Genomic DNA, 263 nt, shown 5'->3' on the forward strand with positions numbered 1-263 from the left:
CCGCTCCGGTGTGGGAAATCCAATTCGGGAGCCGTCCCGGGCAGGGATGGAGCCCGCGGTACTGGTGCTGTCCTGCTGAGGAAAGCCATCCCGGCAGGCACGCGCCATGCCACCTCCCGCGGGACGGGGCTCAGGGCTTGCTGCGCTTCGCCTGGGTCTCTGTCCCCACGCTGGTGCTGGCCGCCCGCTTGTTGCGGTGGTGGGGGAAGGTGGGCATGAGCTCCGGCTCGCAGGCTGCGGGGCAGAGGGGGGGTCAGTGGGGA

Source organism: Egretta garzetta, unplaced genomic scaffold, assembly GCF_000687185.1.
Source record: "Egretta garzetta isolate BGI_Z169 unplaced genomic scaffold, ASM68718v1 scaffold582, whole genome shotgun sequence".
NCBI classification, from domain to species: Eukaryota; Metazoa; Chordata; class Aves; order Pelecaniformes; family Ardeidae; genus Egretta; species Egretta garzetta.